Consider the following 13,475-nt stretch of genomic DNA (forward strand, 5'->3'; position numbering starts at 1 on the left):
CTACAAAGCTATCTGCATATACATGGAAATATCTGCACAGCTATCTCTTTACACATGGAAATAACTACACCGCTATCTGTATGAACATGGAAATATCTACACCGCCATCTGTATGAAAATGGAAATATCTGAACCGCCATCTGTATGAACATATAAATATCTACACCGCCATCTGTATTAAGATGGAGATATCTACACCGCTATCTGTATAAACATGGAAATATCTACACCGCTATCTGTATAAACATGGAAATAGCTTCACCACTACTGTAAAAACATGAAAATATCAGCACCGCTATCTGTATGAACATGGAAATATCTACACAGCTACCTGTATGAACATGGAAATATCTACACCGCTATCTGTATGAACATGGAAATATATACACCGCTATCTGTTTGAACAGGGAAATATATACACCGCTATCTGCATGAAAATGGAAATTGCTACACAGCTATCTGCATATACATAGAAATATCTACACAGGTATCTCTTTACACATGGAAATAACTACACCGCTATCTGTATGAACATGGAAATATCTACACCGCAATTTGTATGAACATGGATATATCTACACAGCCATCTGGATGAACATGGAAATATGCACACGGCTATCTGTGTAAACATGCATACATCTTCACCGCTATCAGTATAAACATGGAAATATCTACACCGCTATCTTTATGAACATGGAAATATCTACACCGATAACTGTTTGAACAGGGAAATATATACACTGCTATCTGCATGAAAATGGAAATATCTACACCGCTATCTGTATGAACATGGAAATATCTACTCCGCTATCTGTATGAACATGGAAATATCTTCACCGCCATCTGTATGAACATGGATATCTCTACACAGCCATCTGGATGAACATGGAAATATCTGCAATGCTATCTGTATGAACATGGAAATATCTACACCGCTATCTGTATGAACATGGATATATCTACACAGCCATCTGGATGAACATGGAAATATCTACACCGCTATCTGTGTAAACATGCATACATCTTCACCGCTGTGTGTATAAACATGGAAATATCTACACCGCTATCTTTATGAACATGGAAATATCTACACAGCTATCTGTGTAAATATGCATACATCTTCACCGCAATCTGTATAAACATGGAAATATCTACACCGCTATCTGTGTGAACATGGAAATATCTACACCGCTATCTGTTTGAACATGGAAATATCTACACCGCTATCTGCATGAAAATGGAAATATCTACACAGCTATCTGCATATACCTGGAAATATCTACACAGCTATCTCTTTACACATGGAAATAACTACACCGCTATCTGTATGAACATGGAAATATCTACACCACCATCTGTATGAACATGGAAATATCCGCACTGCCATCTGTATGAACATATAAATATCCAAACGGCCATCTGTATTAAGATGGAGATATCTACACCGCTATCTGTATAAACATGGAAATATCTACACCGCTATCTGTATAAACATGGAAATATCTACACCGCTATCTGTATAAAAATGGAAATATCTACACCACTACCTGTATAAACATGGAAATATCAGCACCACTATCTGTATGAACATGGAAATAAATACACCGCTATCTGTATGAACATGGAAATATCTACACCGATACCTGTATGAACATGGAAATATCTTCACCAACATCTGTATGAACATAGATATATCTACACAGCCATCTGGATGAACATGGAAATATCAACACCGCTGTCTGTATGAACATGGAAATATCTACACCGCTATCTGTATGAACATGGAAATATCTACACTGCTAACTGTATGAACATGGAAATATCTTCACCGCCATCTGTATGAACATGGATATATCTACACAGCCATCTGGATGAACATGGAAATATCTACACCGATACCTGTATGAACATGGAAATATCTTCACCAACATCTGTATGAACATAGATATATCTACACAGCCATCTGGATGAACATGGAAATATCAACACCGCTGTCTGTATGAACATGGAAATATCTACACCGCTATCTGTATGAACATGGAAATATCTACACCGCTAACTGTATGAACATGGAAATATCTTCACCGCCATCTGTATGAACATGGATATATCTACACAGCCATCTGGATGAACATGGAAATATCTACACTGCTATCTGTATGAACATGGAACTATCTACACGGCTATCTGTGTAAACATGCATACATCTTCACCGCTATCTGTATAAACATGGAAATATCTACACCGCTGTCTCTATGAACATGGAAATATCTACAACGCTATCTGTTTGATCATGGAAATATCTAAACCGCTATCTGCATGAAAATGGAAATATCTACACAGCTATCTGCATATACATGGAAATATCTACACAGCTATCTCTTTACACATGGAAATAACTACACCTCTATCTGAATGAACATGGAAATATCTTCACCGCCATCTGTATGAACATGGACATATCTACACAGCCATCTGGATGAACATGGAAATATCTACACCGCTATCACTATGAACATGGAAATATCTACACCGCTATGTGTGTAAACATGCATACATCTTCAACGCTATCTGTATAAACATGGAAATATCTACACCGCTATCTGTGTGAACATGCATACATCTTCACCGCTATCTGTATAAACATGGAAATATCTACACAGCTATCTTTATGAACATGGAAATATGTACACCGCTAACTGTTTGAACAGGGAAATATATTCACGGCTATCTGCATGAAAATGGAAATATCTACACAGCTATCTGCATATACATGGAAATATCTACACAGCTATCACTTTACACATGGAAATAACTACAACGCTATCTGTATGAATTTGGAAATATCTACACTGCCATCTGTATGAACATGGAAATATCTGCACCGCCATCTGTATGAACGTATAAATATCTACACCGCCATCTGTATTAAGATGGAGATATCTACACCGCTATCTGTATAAACATGGAAATATCTACACCGATATGTGTATAAACATGGAAATATCTACACCGCTATCTGTATATACATGGAAATATCTACACCGCTACCTGCATAAACATGGAAATTTCAGCACCGCTATCGGAATGAATATGGAAATATCTACACCGCCATCTCTATGAACATGGAAATATCTTCACCGCCATCTGTATGAACATGGATATATCTACACAGCCATCTGTATGAACATGGAAATATCTACACCGCTATCTGTATGAACTTGGAAATGTCTACACCGCTATCTGTATCAACATGGAAATATCTTCACCGCCATCTGAATGAACATGGATATGTCTACACAGCCATCTGGATGAACATGGAAATATCTACACCACTATCGGTATGAACATGGAAATATCAACACAGATATATGTGTAAACATGCATACATCTTCACCGCTATCTGTATAAACATGGAAATATCTGCACCGCTATCTGTATGAACATGGAAATATCAACATCGCTATCTGTTTGAACATGGAAATATCTACACCACTATCTGCATGAAAATGGAAATATCTACACAGCTATCTGCATAAACATTGGAATATCTACACAGCTATCTCTTTACACATGGAAATAACTTCACCGCTATCTCTATAAACATGGAAATATCTACACCGCCATCTGTATGAACATGGAAATATCTGCACCGCCATCTGTATGAACATGTAAATTTCTACACCGCCATCTGTATTAAGAAGGAGATATCTACACCGCTATCTCTATAAACATGGAAATATCTACACCGCTATCTGTATGAACATGGAAATATCTACACCGCTATCTGTATAAACATGGAAATATGTACACAGCTACCTGTATAAACATGGAAATATCAGCACCGATATCTGTATGAACATGTAAATATCTACACCGCTATCTCTATGAACATGGAAATATCTACACCGCTATCTGTTTGAACATGGAAATAGCTACACCGCTATCTGTATGAACATGGAAATATCTACACCTCTATCTGTATGAACATGGAAATATCTTCACCGCCATCTGTATGAACAAGGATATATCTACACAGCCATCTGGATGAACATGGAAATATCTACACCGCTATCTGTACGAACATTGAAATATCTACACCGCTATCTGTTTGAACATGGAAATATCTACACCGCCATCTGTATGAACATGGAAATATCTTCTCCGCCATCTGTATGAACATGGATATATCTACACAGACGTCTGGATGAACATGGAAATATCTACACTGCTATCTGTATGAACAGGGAAATATATACACCGCTGTCTGCATGAAAATGGAAATTGCTACACAGCTATCTGCATATCCATGGAAATATCTACAAAGGTATCTCTTTACACATGGAAATAACTACACCACTATCTGTATGAAATGGAAATATCTACACCGCCATCTGTATGAACATTGAAATATCTACACCGCTATCTGTATGAACATGGAAATATCTACACCGCTATCTGTATGAACATGGAAATAACTTCACCGCCATCTGTATGAACACGGATATATCTACACAGCCATCTGGATGAACATGGAAATATCTTCACCGCTATCTGTACGAACATGGAAATATCTACACCGCTATCTGTATGAACATGGAAATATCTACACCGCTATCTGTATGAACATGGAAATATCTACACCGCTATCTGTATGAACATGGAAATATCTTCTCCGCCATCTGTATGAACATGGATATATCTACACAGCCATCTGGATGAACATGGAAATATCTACACCTCTATCTGTATGAACATGGAAATATTTACACCGCTATCTGTATGAACATGGAAATATCTTCTCTGCCATCTGTATGTATGAACATGGATATATCTACACAGCCATCTGGATGAACATAGAAATATCTACACCGCTATCAGTATGAACATGGAAATATCTACACCGCCATCTGTATGAACATGGATATATCTACACAGCCATCTGTATAAACATGGAAATATCTACACCGCTATATGTATGAACATGGAAATATCTACACAGCTATCTGTTTGAACATGGAAATATCTACAGCGCTATCTGCATGAAAATGGAAATATCTACACAGCTATCTGCATATATATGGAAATATCTACACAGCTATCTCTTTATACTTGGAAATAACTACACCGCTATCTCTATAAACATGGAAATATCTACACCGCCATCTGTATGAACATGGAAATATATGCACCGCCATCTGTATGAACATATAAATATCTACACCGCCATCTGTATTAAAATGGAGATATCTACACCGCTATCTGTATAAACATGGAAATATCTACACCGCTATCTGTATAAACATGGAAATATCTACACCGCTATCTGTGTAAACATGGAAATATCTTCACCGCTACCTGTAAAAACATGGAAATATCAGCACCGCTATCTGTATGAACATGGAAATATATACACCGCTATCTGTATGAACATGGAAATATCTACACCGCTATCTGTATGAACATGGAAATATCTACACCGCTATCTGTTTGAACAGGGAAATATATACACCGCTGTCTGCATAAAAATGGAAATTGCTACACAGCTATCTGCATATCCATGGAAATATCTACAAAGGTATCTCTTTACACATGGAAATAACTACACCACTATCTGTATGAAATGGAAATATCTATACCGCCATCTGTATGAACATTGAAATATCTACACCGCTATCTGTATGAACATGGAAATATCTACACCGCTATCTGTATGAACATGGAAATATCTACAAAGCCATCTGGACGAACATGGAAATATCTACACCGCTATCTGTATGAACATGGAAATATCTACACCGCTATCTGTATGAACATGGAAATATCTACACCGCTATCTGTAAGAACATGGAAATATCTACACCGCTATCTGTATGAACATGGAAATATCTACACAGCCATCTGGATGAACATGGAAATATCTACACCGCTATCTGTATGAACATGGAAATATCTACACCGCTATCTGTATGAACATGGAAATATCTACACCGCTATCTGTATGAACATGGAAATATTTTCACCGCCATCTATATGAACATGGATATATCTACACAGCTATCTGGATGAACATGGAAATATCTACACCGCTATCTGTGTAAACATGCCTACATTTTCACCGCTATCTGTATAAACATGGAAATATCTACACCGCTATCTTTATGAACATGGAAATATCTACACCGCTGACTGTTTGAACATGGAAGTATATACACCGCTATCTGCTTGAAAATGGAAATATGTACACCGCTAACTGTATGAACATGGAAATACATACACCGCTGTCTGTTTGAACATGGAAATATCTACACCGCTTTCTGTATGAACATGGAAATATCTACACCGCTATCTGTATGAACATGGAAATATCTTCACCGCCATCTGTTTGAACATGGATATATCTACACAGCATTCTGGTGAACATGGAAATATCTACACCGCTATCTGTGTAAACATGCATACATTTTCACCGCTATCTGTATAAACATGGAAATATCTACACTGCTATCTTTATGAACATGGAAATATCTAAACAGCTAACTGTTTGAACAGGGAAATATATACACTGCTATCTGCATAAAAATGGAAATATCTACACCGCTATCTGTATGAACATGGAAATACATACACCGCTATCTGTATGAACATGGAAATATCTACACCGCTATCTGTATGAACATGGAAATATCTACACCGCTATCTGTATGAACATGGAAATATCTGCACCGCCATCTGTATGAACATATAAATATCTTCACCGACATCTGTATGAACATGGATATTTCTACGCAGCCATCTGGATGAACATGGAAATATCTACACCGCTATCTGTATGAACATGGAAATATCTACACCGCTATCTGAATGAACATGGAAATATCTACACAGCCATCTGGATGAACATGGAAATATCTACACCGCTATCTGTATGAACATGGAAATACATACACCGCTATCTGTATGAACATGGAAATATCTACACCGCTATCTGTGTGAACATGGAAATATCTACACCGCTATCTGTATGAACATGGAAATATCTTCACCGCCATCTGTATGAACATGGATATATCTAAACAGCCAACTGGATGAACATGGAAATATCTACACCGCTATCTGTGTAAACATGCATACATTTTCACCGCTATCTGTATAAACATGGAAATATCTACACCGCTATCTTTATGAACATGGAAATATCTACACCGCTAACTGTTTGAACATGGAAATATATACACCGCTATGTGCTTGAAAGTGGAAATATCTACACCGCTATCTGTATGAACATGGAAATACATACACCGCTATCTGTTTGAACATGGAAATATCTACACCGCTTTCTGTATGAACATGGAAATATCTACACCGCTATCTGTATGAACATGGAAATATCTTCACGGCCATCTGTATGAACATGGATATATCTACACAGCCATCTGGATGAACATGGAAATATCTGCACCGCTATCTGTATGAACATGGAAATATCTACACCGCTATCTGTATGAACATGGATATATCTACACAGCCATCTGGATGAACATGGAAATATCTACAACGCTATCTGTGTAAACATGCATACATCTTCACCGCTATCTGTATAAACATGGAAATATCTACACCGCTATCTTTCTGAACATGGAAATATCAACACCGCTAACTGTTTGAACAGGGAAATATATACACCGCTATCTGCATCAAAATGGAAATATCTACAAAGCTATCTGCATATACATGGAAATATCTGCACAGCTATCTCTTTACACATGGAAATAACTACACCGCTATCTGTATGAACATGGAAATATCTACACCGCCATCTGTATGAAAATGGAAATATCTGAACCGCCATCTGTATGAACATATAAATATCTACACCGCCATCTGTATTAAGATGGAGATATCTACACCGCTATCTGTATAAACATGGAAATATATACACCGCTATCTGTATAAACATGGAAATAGCTTCACCACTACTGTAAAAACATGAAAATATCAGCACCGCTATCTGTATGAACATGGAAATATCTACACAGCTACCTGTATGAACATGGAAATATCTACACCGCTATCTGTATGAACATGGAAATATATACACCGCTATCTGTTTGAACAGGGAAATATATACACCGCTATCTGCATGAAAATGGAAATTGCTACACAGCTATCTGCATATACATAGAAATATCTACACAGGTATCTCTTTACACATGGAAATAACTACACCGCTATCTGTATGAACATGGAAATATCTACACCGCCATTTGTATGAACATGGATATATCTACACAGCCATCTGGATGAACATGGAAATATGCACACGGCTATCTGTGTAAACATGCATACATCTTCACCGCTATCAGTATAAACATGGAAATATCTACACCGCTATCTTTATGAACATGGAAATATCTACACCGATAACTGTTTGAACAGGGAAATATATACACCGCTATCTGCATGAAAATGGAAATATCTACACCGCTATCTGTATGAACATGGAAATATCTACACCACTATCTGTATGAACATGGAAATAGCTACACAGCCATCTGGATGAACATGGAAATATCTACACCGCTATCAGTATGAACATGGATATATCTACACAGCCATCTGGATGAACATGGAAATATCTACACCGCTATCTGTATGAACATGGAAATACATACACCGCTATCTGTATGAACATGGAAATATCTACACCGCTATCTGCATGAACATGGAAACATCTACACTGCTATCCTTGTAAACATGCATACATCTTCACCGCTATCTGTATAAACATGGAAATATCTACACCGCTATCTGTATGAACATGGAAATAGCTACACCGCTATCTGTATGAACATGGAAATATCTACACCACTATCTGTATGAACATGGAAATATCTACACCGCTATCTGTATGAACATGGATATATCTACACAGCCATCTGGATGAACATGGAAATATCTACAGCGCTATCTGTATGAACATGGAAATATCTACACCACTATCTGTATGAACATGGAAATATCTACACCGCTATCTGTTTGAACAGGGGAATATATACACCGCTATCTGCATGAAAATGGAAATATCTACACAGCTATCTGCATATACATGGAAATATCCATACAGCTATCTCTTTACACATGGAAATAACTACACCGCTATCTGTATGAACATGGAAATATCTACACCGCCATCTGTATGAACATGGAAATATCTGCACCGCCATCTCTATGAACATATAAATATCTACACTGCCATCTGTATTAAGAAAGAGATATCTACACCGCTATCTGTATAAACATGGAAATATCTACTCTGCTATCTGTATAAACATGGAAATATCTACACCGCTATCTGTATAAACATGGAAATATCTACACCGCTACCTGTATAAACATGGAAATATCAGCACCGCTATCGGTATGAACACGGAAATATCTACACCGCTATCTGTATGAACCTGGAAATATCTACACCGCTATCTGTATGAACATGGAAATATTTTCACTGCCATCTGTATGAACATGGATATATCAACACAGCCATCTGGATGAACATGGAAATATCTACACCGCTATCTGTATGAACATGGAAATATCTACACAGCCATCTGGATGAACATGAAAATATGTACAACGCTATATGTGTAAACATGCATACATCTTCACCGCTATCTGTATAAACATGGAAATATCTACACCGCTACCAGTATAAACATGGAAATATCAGCACCGCTATCTGTATGAACATGGAAATATCTACACCGCTATCTCTATGAACATGGAAATATCCACACCGCTATCTGTATGAACATGGAAATAGCTACACCGCTATCTGTATGAACATGGAAATATCTACACCGCTATCTGTATGAACATGGAAATATCTACACCACTATCTGTATGAACATGGAAATAGCTTCACAGCCATCTGGATGAACATGGAAATATCTGCACCGCTATCTGTATGAACATGGAAATATCTACACCACTATCTGTATGAACATGGAAATAGCTACACAGCCATCTGGATGAACATGGAAATATCTACACCGCTATCAGTATGAACATGGATATATCTACACAGCCATCTGGATGAACATGGAAATATCTACACCGCTATCTGTATGAACATGGAAATACATACACCGCTATCTGTATGAACATGGAAATATCTACACCGCTATCTGCATGAACATGGAAACATCTACACTGCTATCCTTGTAAACATGCATACATCTTCACCGCTATCTGTATAAACATGGAAATATCTACACCGCTATCTGTATGAACATGGAAATAGCTACACCGCTATCTGTATGAACATGGAAATATCTACACCACTATCTGTATGAACATGGAAATATCTACACCGCTATCTGTATGAACATGGATATATCTACACAGCCATCTGGATGAACATGGAAATATCTACAGCGCTATCTGTATGAACATGGAAATATCTACACCACTATCTGTATGAACATGGAAATATCTACACCGCTATCTGTTTGAACAGGGGAATATATACACCGCTATCTGCATGAAAATGGAAATATCTACACAGCTATCTGCATATACATGGAAATATCCATACAGCTATCTCTTTACACATGGAAATAACTACACCGCTATCTGTATGAACATGGAAATATCTACACCGCCATCTGTATGAACATGGAAATATCTGCACCGCCATCTCTATGAACATATAAATATCTACACTGCCATCTGTATTAAGAAAGAGATATCTACACCGCTATCTGTATAAACATGGAAATATCTACTCTGCTATGTGTATAAACATGGAAATATCTACACCGCTATCTGTATAAACATGGAAATATCTACACCGCTACCTGTATAAACATGGAAATATCAGCACCGCTATCGGTATGAACACGGAAATATCTACACCGCTATCTGTATGAACCTGGAAATATCTACACCGCTATCTGTATGAACATGGAAATATTTTCACTGCCATCTGTATGAACATGGATATATCAACACAGCCATCTGGATGAACATGGAAATATCTACACCGCTATCTGTATGAACATGGAAATATCTACACAGCCATCTGGATGAACATGAAAATATGTACAACGCTATATGTGTAAACATGCATACATCTTCACCGCTATCTGTATAAACATGGAAATATCTACACCGCTACCAGTATAAACATGGAAATATCAGCACCGCTATCTGTATGAACATGGAAATATCTACACCGCTATCTCTATGAACATGGAAATATCCACACCGCTATCTGTATGAACATGGAAATAGCTACACCGCTATCTGTATGAACATGGAAATATCTACACCGCTATCTGTATGAACATGGAAATATCTACACCACTATCTGTATGAACATGGAAATAGCTTCACAGCCATCTGGATGAACATGGAAATATCTGCACCGCTATCTGTATGAACATGGAAATATCTACACCGCTATCTGTATGAACATGGATATATCTACACAGCCATCTGGATGAACATGGAAATATCTACACCGCTATCTGTGTAAACATGCATAAATCTTTACCGCTATCTGTATAAACATGGAAATATCTACACTGTTATCTTTATGAACATGGAAATATCTACACCGCTAACTGTTTGAACAGGGAAATATATACACCGCTATCTGCATGAAAATGGAAATGTCTACACAGCTATCTGCATATACATGGAAATATCTACACAGCTATCTCTTTACACATGGAAATAACTACACCGCTATCTGTATGAACATGGAAATATCTACACGGCCATCTGTATGAAAATGGAAATATCTGCACCACCATCTGAATGAACATATAAATATCTACACCGCCATCTGTATTAAGATGGAGATATCTACAACGCTATCTGTATAAACATGGAAATATCTACACCGCTATGTGTATAAACATGGAAATATCTACACCGCTATCTGTATAAACATGGAAATATCTACACCGCTACCTGTATAAACATGGAAATATCAGCACCGCTATCAGTAAGAACATGGAAGTATCTACACCGCCATCTGTATGAACATGGAAATACCTTCACCGCCATCTGTATGAACATGGAAATATCTGCACTGCCATCTGTATGAACATATAAATATCTACACCGCCATCTGTATTAAGATGGAGATATCTACACCGCTATCTGTATAAACATGGAAATATCTACACCGCTATGTGTATAAACATGGAAATATCTACACCGCTATCTGTATAAACATGGAAATATCTACACTGCTACCTGTATAAACATGGAAATATCAGCCCCGCTATCTGTATGAACATGGAAATATCTACACCGCCATCTGTATGAACATGGAAAAATCTTCACCGCCATCTGTATGAACATGGATATATCTACACAGCCATCTGTATGAACATGGAAATATCTTCACCGCCATCTGTATGAACATGGATATGTCTACTCAGCCGTCTGGATGAACATGGAAATATCTACACCACTATCTGTATGAACATGGAAATATCTACACCGCTATCTGTGTAAACATGCATACATCTTCACCGCTATCTGTAAAAACATGGAAATATCCACACCGCTATCTGTACGAACATGGAAATATCTACACCGGTATCTGTTTGAAAATGGAAATATCTACACCGCTATCTGCATGAAAATGGAAATATCTACAAAGCTATCTGCATATACATGGAAATATTTACACAGCTATCTCTTTGCACATGGAAATAACTACACCGCTATCTCTATAAACATGGAAATATCTACACCACCATCTGTATGAACATGGAAATATCTTCACTGCCATCTGTATGAACATATAAATATCTACACCGCCATCTGTATTAAGAAGTAGATATCTACACCGCTTTATGTATAAACATGGAAATATCTACACCGCTATCTGTATGAACATGGAAATATCTACACCGCTACCTGTATGAACACGGAAATATGTACACCGCTACCTGTATAAACATGGAAGTATCAGCAGCGCTATCGGTATGAAAATGGAAATATCTACACAACTATCTGCATATAAATGGAAATATCTACACAGCTATCTCTTTGCACATGGAAATAACTACACCGCTATCTCTATAAACATGGAAATATCTACACCGCCATCTGTATGAACATGGAAATATCTACACCGCCATCTGTATTAAGAAGGAGATATCTACACCACTATCTGTATAAACATGGAAATATCCACACCGCTATCTGTATGAACATGGAAATATCTACACCGCTATCTGTATAAACACGGAAATATGTACACCGCTACCTGTATAAACATGGAAGTATCAGCACCGCTATCGGTATGAACATGGCAATATCTACACGGCTATCTGTATGAACATGGAAATATCTACACCGCTATCTGTATAAACATGGAAATATCTACACCGCTATCTTTATGAACATGGAAATATCTACACCACTAACTGAACAGGGAAATATATACACCG

Source organism: Gorilla gorilla, chromosome 20 (assembly GCF_029281585.2).
Source record: "Gorilla gorilla gorilla isolate KB3781 chromosome 20, NHGRI_mGorGor1-v2.1_pri, whole genome shotgun sequence".
Lineage (NCBI taxonomy): Eukaryota > Metazoa > Chordata > Mammalia > Primates > Hominidae > Gorilla > Gorilla gorilla.